We start from the raw sequence: 9,786 nt of genomic DNA, 5'->3' as shown, positions 1-9,786 counted from the left end.
CAAAATAAACTAAAATAAATTTCAAACAATTCAAAACAACAACAATAACGACAGAAATTCATACTAAAAAAGCAATGAACATAACATTCTACAAAATAAGACCAAGAATAAAATAAAATGCACTTACCATAAATTAATGCTTTTTGGAACAGCAGAAATACCAATTTCATACCGCCTTTAACATATAACCACGTAATCACTATATTTAAATGACAGGTACACACACTAGCAAGAAAATTCACACTATGGTTCACAAATAAATAAAGTCACAAATAATCACAAATCCCTACTTCTATCATGCACAGCCACTAAAAATAAGCTCCAAGACCCTCTTTCCACATCTCCAAATACCCACTGCCCCTCAACAGGATGGCCACGATGATATTTCCTTTTGCCAACTACTTCCACCATTTTATCTTTCCACCATATTTTCTCAGATACAGAGCATGACGCGAACCAACGAGCTTCAGCGAAAGATTTTTCAATATTAACAGGGTTTCCATACAACACGCAATCGCGCCAAAAACCAGCGTAGAACGCATATCGCCACATTTGGTGAAATTAGGACGTATATCAGAGTTGTACCCATTCTGAATTTTGTATGCATGTTTTAATTTTAAAAAGCAAATTAGGATTATTCATAGCTTTCATTCACAAGATTAGAATATACAATCATGTAAGATAAATTTTCCATTAAATAATCATAATAGTCGAAAATTAATTTACTAAAAATATTTCTTGAAAAATTTTATAATCATAAAAATTTGAATGTGTTAAAACAGCTGATATGTCTCAGTAAACCTGTACTATGATCTGCTAGATTTAACTTACAATACTACTTATAAATGAATATTTTAATACAATTTGTGTATAGAAGTTAATGATAGTTAACAATAGTTAAACTTATTGTCTACTTGAGCATAATATGCATAAAAAATCGAATAATAAATTTTAATACACATTGAAATAAGAAAAAAAAAGTGAATTTAATTTCTCTTACATGAAAATTATTCAGTTTTACTTGCAATATATGACATTCAGAAAATAAGTAACCATAAAATACTTTCATGCAATTGTTTTTAACTTCATATATTGCACAAAATGTTGAGAAAGAAATGTTTCTATTTCTTATTACAAAATTATGGAGAGTTTAAAATTAATTAACCTAAGATACAATAACACGCCGAACAAATGTTGATTTATGTTGAACAAATGTCAAACAACAAAAATCAGCGTTATATTTTCAAATTTTCACAGGACTAGTTTCGATTTTTTTACAAAACCATTATCTTTCTTATCTTATCTAATCATTATATTTTATCTCGTTTATATGCGCTTTTGCAGCTGAGGCTGACGTTTCGATAAAACTATGGAAACTAGTCCTGTGAAAATTTGAAAATATAACACTGATTTTTATTGTCTGACTTCTAAATTAATAATTAACCCATTAAACCCAAATTATGAATGAAGCTTAAAATCTTCAGTTAACTTATAACTTATTTTTACTTTTGAGAAGTTATATGCATACAAATTCCTGTACATTAATTATTACAAGTGTTTACATATATTTTTAGACTATAACTTATTTTTATATACGCTAAATCTAATTCTAAGTCTCATATGCAAAGAATAAAGTAAATTTTAAAGTTAAATAATATGGATTAGCACACATGTGTAAGATAAAAGTTCATTTTTCATAATTCTGCCGAAAATTCTTATGTATTTTATTTATTGATTAAATCTAAGTAGAAATCATTAACATAACTGCAAAATTATAATAATTTCCATGAACAAAGTAATTTAAATATAAATGAAAACAAGCAATGCATGAAAAATTTATACTTTTTATTACGAAATGTATGTACACATATATATAAATGGACAATATGACACTAAAAATATGGCAATAAAATGACATGACAAAAAATGACATTAAAAATTAAAAAATCTATTAAAAAGTACTATAAGTTGAAAACGATACGGCTTCACCAGAGAATTCAGTAAAGTATACGATTTTTATTTCTTGCTGACATGCTGCAATTCTACTATATAATTTGCTGACTTATGTTATAAAAAATCAAAACTATAAATAAATACATAAGTATAATAAAATACATAAGTATGGATTTCTTTTTCACCTCTGTTCTGGTGTATTGAGAATACGGCAAAGCACACTAGGGCTATCTGCCTAAGGGGAGGGATGCCTTTCGTGGAGGACTTTCTAAGGGAAACTGGCTCGTATACACGTTACACATGGGGAAAACCACGAAAACGCCCATGCAGCCAGTCCGTTTCGCGGGATTCGAACCTCGGACCGAACTACCAGTGTTCAGCGATTTTACCGCTCGGCCGCTGGTGGACTTCACCTCTGTTCTTCCTATTTGAATTAAAAAATGCATGCAAAACTGAATTTAAATAATTAAAATCGATAGTGTTGTGTAAATTGTACAAAAATAAAAATAATTTTAAGAAGTGTTTACAAAAAGTACCATCAATGCGAATAGCTTTCATCACGTTAGCAGTATGTAATAAAATCTACGTTACAGCCTTACAATCTAAAGCAAATTTACAGATACCTTAAAAAAAGAGCAAACTAAAACTACTTTTCATTACATCCTCCAATTTTTTCCACATAAATCTAACTATAAGACTATAGTTTATAATGCTTAAGATATTGATATTAAGAAATAACTGTACATATGAATGTTATAAATGCGATCTTAAAGCGAACTTACTTTTGGCAAAGGCGGTGCATCCATTATTACGACTGTCCTTCCTTGAAATGGCAAGCTTCAGAATTTATTCGGGCACTTTGTCTCGACAAGGGGTCATTCTGTCTCTCAAATGACTCCCGTCTCCATTGTCATAATTGCAGGTGACGAAACATATTCTGTTACCAAGACAGTAAACCTGCGTTCTTTAACGCGAAACGGAGCAAAAGCTCCCGCCATTCTGCAATTTCCCCTCTGCGGTATTTAGAGTGATATCCTCGGTGCTCTAAACTTTCCGATATCCTTATATTTCAAAGTAAATTAGCAATTTTAAGGAAGAATATAAACTATAATCTTACCCGTACAGGCACTGCGGCTTAACCATTAACAAGCGCAATAGCTGCTGCCAATACAAGAACCTGTAATTAAAAAATCTGATGTGTACACCACATGACTCCCTTGTACGGAATATTGAATTATACGCATTTTTCTTGCATTTTATTTAAACTTATTAGATTGAATTAAACCTGCTTCGCCGACAGCGCATAAACCACAATAGAGTAAATGCATTCTTTATTCACTTTGTTTACCATAGCGACACTATGGCGCTAGGTTTCCTTAACAGTATTATATTTCATTCATATTATAACTCAGAATGCACAAAATGTATATCATTTAAAGAATTATCTAATCGTTGCCACATGTTCTATTCAAATACTATAATAAAGCTAGAACTATGTATAAAAGAAATTAAGCAAACAAAACAAAAAGAAACGGTTTTTCACAGACGATTGATTAATTCTCATTTAATTAATTCAGTTCTCACTTCGCGAGAAGGCAAAAATACATAAAAACTAAAAATATCTATATTAAAATTTACGAAGTAAATCTCAAACGCTTATTTCCTCGAAAAAATTCCAGAAAGAATTAAGCATGATTTAATTGGCAATAATAAATGAATGCGTAATCTTTGTTGCTGCGAAGCTAAGTTTCTCTAGATTGGCAACAAATCCATTAGTCTCCTGTTTCAAATGTAAACATCAATGGCCGCCATTAAAAACAGGCTTAGCGGCAATTAAACAACTTAAAAATTACTGATAATTCTAAAAATATTGCTCACAGATTTACTAAAGGCATAAAATCCTTAACCGGAATATAAAAACAACATAATTCAATCATTCTTAAAGCAAAATATGTACAATTTACAAACATATAAGAGTAAAGAAACTGAGATTACTGGGCCGGGTAATAGAGTGGATAGATATATAAATATATTTATGTACGTTTGGTGCGGCCGATAGCAACCAAAATACGAGGTGCGCATCTACATGTTATACCAGTCCTATATACAAAATTTCAACGTTTTGAGGCTACTCGTTTTCGAGTTATGCGAGATACGTACGTACTTACGTACATACGTTCGTACAGACGCCACGAAAAATTCTCTTCAGAATTAATTTTAAAGCAGTTTTATAATTTTTTTGAAGGAAAATAGTATTTTATTCTGTCCTTATGTACGGATATCACGCAAAAGCATCGTTAAATTACATTCGATAGCGGTCAAAATGGATATTTTCGTTGAAATATGCTGCCTGAAACTTTTCGCCATTACAAGACTTCCTTGTTACTTCGTACAAGGAAGTAAAAACATTGAGTGTTAAATGTTATTTAATGTTAAATGCGTAAGGAACTTTAATTATTCTATTAATATTTCTATTTTTTCAATTAAAATTTCTGCTTTTTAAGTCTTTAAAAATAAATATCTCTGTAAATTGAGAGATATTTGACCAACTTTTCGCAACCTGAAAGTCTACTTCATTTATTATATTTGTTAATTTGGAACCAAATTTTCATGGTTTAATTTAAGAATCAGACATCTAAGAAATATTTAATCGGAGAAAATTTCGAACTTTTTAAGAGATATTTAGTCGAGAATAGTCACTACACTTTGAAACATGAAGCTTGGGGTTTGTAACCCTGACCGGTAACTATAGCCTGCTTGTAAATTACCGGAGAATATTGATTGGAAATTAATTATTTCTAATTTTCTAATTGTTTTACATTTAGAAATAACATTTGTAATAAAATGTGTTTGAGTGGCATTCAGTATCACAATTATTGAAGATTTGAAAATTTTGCTTAAACAGAAACATTTATTTTTCAACTGTATTTCTTATAAAATTCGCGTTAAAATTATTTTAGCTTAAATAAGTCTTTATCCGAAAGTAATGAAACTGAAACAGTGAGCAACACATCTTCATTTGAGTAAAAGACTGAGTAATAAAACCGTCTTTCCTAATTTTTAAACTGAAAAATGTTCAGTAAAAAATAAGCATTAAATTAAGTGTTAAGTTAACTATTTATTAAGAAATAGTTTTTGTAATTATCAAAGTTTTTTTTTTTTTTGCGAGGTTTAGTGAAAGTTTTTAAAGCAGTTTCTAAATTTTCATAATGTAAAAAATGCTTAGTAACAGCATTGTTTTGTCCAAAAAAAATGAAAATTTTATTTTTAACCCATTCTTTAAGTTTAGAAAACATCTCGTACATCTAGATAAATTCATAGAATATCAACAAATTGGTGTATTATGCGGCGGCTTTTATCTAAGATATATTATCGTTCAAAGTTTCAACGACAGAAGATGCTATCATGTTAATATGACAAAATGAGCACATTTAAATCCTTAAAAAGAAAACATGCAACAGGAAAGATAAAAATAAACTGCTATATTATTAGCAGTACTGTAATATATTCGTAAACGCAATTAAACAAACATTGTGTATTCTTAATTTTTCTTTTCTAAAAGCGTCATTTATGAATGCAAATTTGAATTAAATGTACATGATGCTAAAAGCAATCTCGTTGTATATGCTTTTGGGTGCAAATTGCATTCTAACTCTCTGGCCTGACGTTTTTATATGATTGTTAAATGCATTAAGATTTATCAGTTATCGGCATTATATCATGATCATTTCAGAAAGATTTCTAATTCCGTGTTTTTAAGAATTAATATTTTACAGAGAGGAATTACATATAAGAAGAAAGAAACACCTTGTTTTTATCACTTTTTAAAGAAAAATTAACGAAGTTTATTATAATTTAAAACGATATGGAAAAAAATCATCTAACATATTCGAAGCACTTTCTCATTTCTTTCAACCTCTAAGAGAGGAGTGAAACAGTATATATCAAATGGAAACCTTTCAGAAAGTAACAGTGAGGAAACCAGCATTTCTACTTCTGTTGCCAAATGACGCTACGATTTTTTCACTTTTTTCGCAGATGTAAAAGACAGATTGATTTTACATACAATACATTAAATACATACTCTGATTATATGTTGATAATATTATTAACATGTTTAACATCTAAAAAATTTAATTTTTCTAATCTTCATATTTAAACGTATGGTACACATGATAATTATATAATAAGAACATTGCACACACACAGAAAAAAAAATGTGATAGTCCTATATCTTCCGTTCTACTGGGCCGATTTCGCATTTTTCATGTCTCGAAAGCGAGGCTTAGGATGTATATTAGATTTTTTTGTAGCGTTTTTCTAATACAGGTATTTTGACACAAAATCGGACTTTTCTGAAATGACATGCCAATGATTTTCTATTTTTCAGTTATACGACTCAAATTATGCCAAACTGGCAAGTTTTGTAAAACTCGCACAATTAGTTTTCAAAAAATTAGCTCTCAAAATTTTAGCTCCTCAATGTCAATTGAATTTGGTATATACTTATTAATCTTTCTTTTTTTACAGAACTCATTTAATTTTGCCTTTCACATTTCGAAATTTAGGTTCATTCCAAATAAAATTCCACCATTTTTATAATTTATTTTTAAAATTTGTATTTTTATATAATTTTTATAAATTTTTCGACAAACATTTTCAATTATAATCTATAAAATTTTTACCATCATCTTGAAGTAGATGTATTTCTAACTATACCTACAAAAAATTAGAGTTTTTTTGTTCAAACTTTCCGAAGATATACTTGAATTTATATATTGGCAAGTTCTGAAATCTGACATATTTGTTGAAAGTGATAATAACATCAGATGTGGTTTCGGCACTTTGTTAAAATTATTTGAAAGTAAGAACAATGGGACCTATGCACAATATAAAAAAGGAAAGGAAAATAAGTTGGCATATATTAAGAAGTTCGCCAAGTGAATTATACTTTGGCGCAAACTGAAAAAAAGGGAAAGGGAAAGTTTTAAATTTCTCCATAAATTTCTCACCAAAAATTACAAAATTTAAAATCCAGGCAAAATATCAGTCATAGAATCGAAATATGGAAAAAATTCGCATGTTATTTTAGAAAAAGTCCGATTTTGTGTCAAAATATCTATATTAGAAAAATGCTATATATAAATCTAAAACATATCCTAAGCTTCGCTTTGGAGACGGGAAAAACGCAAGTTGAATTCCGTCAATCGGCCCAGTAGAACAGGAGACAGTCACATTTTATTTTTTGCGCAGTGTATATCTCCTGGATGCGCAGTTCCGATGCGCTGGAGATCTCGCTGGAGACCCGGCTCAGTAATCTCAGTTTCTTTACTCTTATATGTTTGTAAATTGTACATTTTTTGCTTTAAAAATGATTGAATTATGTTGTTTTTATATTCCGGTTGAGGGTTTTATGCCTTTAGTAAATATGTACGCAATATTTTTAGAATTATCAACAATTTTAAAATTGTTTAAGTGCCGCTAAGCCTAATTTGATGGCGGCCATTGATGCTTACATTTGAAACAGGAGACTAGTGGATTTGTTGCCAATCTAGAGATACTTAGCATCGCAACAACAAAGATAACGCATTCATTTATTATTTCCAATTAAATCATACTTAATCCTTTCTTGAATTTTTTCGAGGAAATAAGCGTTTAAGATTTACTTCATAATTTTTAAAACAGATATTTTGAGTTTTTATGTATTTTTGCCTTGTCGCGAAGTGAGAACTGGATTAATTGAATGAGAAATACTCAATCGTCTGTGAAAGACTGTTTCTTTTTTGTTTTGTTTGCTTTAATTTCTTTTATACATAGTTCTAGCTTTATTATAGTATTTGAATAGTACATATGGCAACGATTAGATAATTCTTTAAATGATATGTGAATTTTGTGCATTCAGAGTTATAATATGAACGAAATATAATACTGTTAAGTAAACCTAGCGCCAGAGTGTAGCTATGGTAAACAAAGTGGATTTTAAAGAATGCATTTATTCTATTGTGGTTTATGCGCTGTCGGCGAAGTAGGCTTAATTCAATCTATTAAGTTTAAATAAAATGCGTATAATTTAATATTCCTTACAAGGAAGTCATGTGGTGAACACATCAGATTTTTTCCCCCGCTCGTCTGCAATGAAAAGAAGGAAAGGAAAATGAGTTGCTATTAATTAACAAGTTCGCCAAATGAATTATTCTTGGCGAGCACTGAAACAAATACGCCAAGTTAAATTTTTACATTTCTCCGTAAATTTCGGAACAAATTTTAGAAAATCTAGCATTTTGGCATAATTTGAGTCGTAGAATCGAATTATGTAAGAACATTGGCATGTCATTTCAGAAAAAGTCCAATTTTGTGTCGAAATACTTATATTAGAACAATTCTCTATATATAAATCTGTTATATGTCCTAAGTCGCGCTTTCGACACATGGAAAACGCAATTTGAATTTTCTCAATCGACCCAGTTGAACGGGAGATGTAGGAAATGTCTCTTTTTTTTTTTAAAAAAAAAAGAATTTAATTTCATTTTTTTGTCCAAAGGCGCAATTTGCCTTCAAGGACTATTAATCCGTTTTGCGTAGGTTCAGTATAAATGTCCGATTCACTTTTCAAATTGCTGCCGCCAAATATTACCGCCCTGTGTTATGTTTAAAGAAATTAAATAATGAAGAATTTGCATAAATGTATATATATTTCTTGCACTGTGATAAAACAACTGCGCCTAAAGCAGTTCAATTTTGAATAACATACGTTTTCCCCCGAATATGGGCATCTGGAAGCCCAAATTTGGAATAATTCGGAATTTGTTTTATTATATATCTCATACTTTGTGAAAATTTAACGAATTTTTAATTAACATACTCAAAGATTTAAAAGCGAGCAATAGCAACACTCTACGGGGGGGGGAACCATTTTATCTTCAGCGAACGGACTTGTGTATAGGAAATTCTAAAGATATTCTCATTTTAAAATTATTTGGCGATATTGCTGTTGAACTGAATTTTAATGTTTAAGTGCAAAGAACATGATATTTAATAAATAAAGGTAACAAGCAAAACGTTAAAAAAACTCCTCTTTGGGCATAGTGTAAGATTTTCATTTTTCTTTTTAGTTCAAAGAGGCTTTGACCCTGAATGAATATTGTTTTCGTTTTGCGATTTTGCGTTGGTACAATATAAATGTCCGTTTCATTTTTCAAACTGTTGCCACCAAATTTTAGAGTCCTGTATTATATTTGAAGAAATTAAATAATGCAGAATCTGCATAAAAGTATGTATGTTTCTCGCATTGTGATAAAAAGCCATCGAATTTTGAATGACGTAATCCTCTTACGAATATGGGCATGTGGAAGAACAAATTTGAAATTTGGAATTTATCTTTATATCCATTTCATATTTTGTAATACCTTAACGAATTTTTGATTAAGAAAATCAAGGATTTCAAAGCGAGCAATGACAACGTAGTACAGAAAAAACATTTTTATCTTGTATCGAAAATTCTAAAGTATGCTCGATTTCAATCTATATTTTGCGATATTGCTCTTGAGCTGAATTTTATGCTTTAAGTGCGAAGAACGTGATATTTTATAAGTAACAACCAAAACGTTAAAAAAAAAAAAAAAAAAAAAAAAAAAACCGCCTCATTGGAAGCCATATAAAATTTGAAACCTTTCAGATTTTTTTCGCAGTGTACATTCATGCAGATTTTTCGTTATTTAAATTTTTTACATATAGTACAGTGCGATAATATTTGGTGGATATGATCTGAAAAATGAAACGCCGTTTATAGTGAAACGCCACAGAATGCCGAAACGAAATTAACAGCCGTTCTGA

This window comes from Stegodyphus dumicola, chromosome 6 (genome assembly GCF_044657685.1).
Source record: "Stegodyphus dumicola isolate Sdum_Otavi_A_Nest chromosome 6, ASM4465768v1".
In the NCBI taxonomy this organism is placed as follows: Eukaryota; Metazoa; Arthropoda; class Arachnida; order Araneae; family Eresidae; genus Stegodyphus; species Stegodyphus dumicola.
This window is presented reverse-complemented; position numbering follows the sequence as displayed.